The following is a 680-nucleotide window of genomic DNA, read 5'->3' on the forward strand; positions in this document are numbered from 1 at the left end:
TCCACTCGCCAAGATTCATCTTGAAGAGAGTCAGCGAGGGGCTCTGCCTAACATAAACTGGGATTTTTAGAAACAATGTTCTCTTTGTGTATCACCACTGAATAATGGCACCGATAAGCTTCTTTTTAATTATCACTAAAAAAATGCCATGTCCTAACTTCTTAAAAAATGACTACTAACATTTAAAAGCACAAAACCTGTGTAATTACATGATTATACAACTGTCTTTCACAAGTATCTTTCTTTACCAGTTAAATCAGGGGACAGAGCGAACGCAGTCCCCCACTACCATAAATTATGCAGCTGAGTTTCCTGCATTTGAGGAAATCACAGGGGTCAACCCCGCCGAAGTGCAATGGAGAACCCTCACCCTGGGAGAACCACCTTCTTGATCATGGTCTCTCCCCTGCCAGGTAAGTATGTCTTCATCTGCAGTTAAAGAATGTCTTAGAAATGTTTGATAACTGGCACTAATGGTGGACATATGCAAATCTAAAGGAAATAAATATATATTTAAGGTAAAAACTATAATGAAATAAGAGCAAAATACAAGAAAACAATATAAGTAAGCAAACTGCAGTTCCAGAAACCATGAGTTGTAGGGCATTTTTAGAATCTTCACAATTTAAACCTTGTCATGTTTTGTATGCCTTGTTACTCTGATCATCTCATAGCCTTGA

General features: G+C 37.8%; 1 non-coding gene across 1 annotated transcript; it reads right to left on the reverse strand.

Annotated features, from left to right (window-relative positions):
* Positions 1 to 257: 257 nt before the first annotated feature.
* LOC122798954 lies at positions 258 to 421 on the reverse strand. The gene has a single exon (XR_006364370.1). It is a non-coding gene; the product is annotated as a U1 spliceosomal RNA (small nuclear RNA).
* Positions 422 to 680: the final 259 nt, after the last annotated feature.

This window comes from Protopterus annectens, chromosome 3.part1 (assembly GCF_019279795.1).
Source record: "Protopterus annectens isolate FY-2018-M chromosome 3.part1, PAN1.0, whole genome shotgun sequence".
NCBI classification, from domain to species: domain Eukaryota; kingdom Metazoa; phylum Chordata; order Ceratodontiformes; family Protopteridae; genus Protopterus; species Protopterus annectens.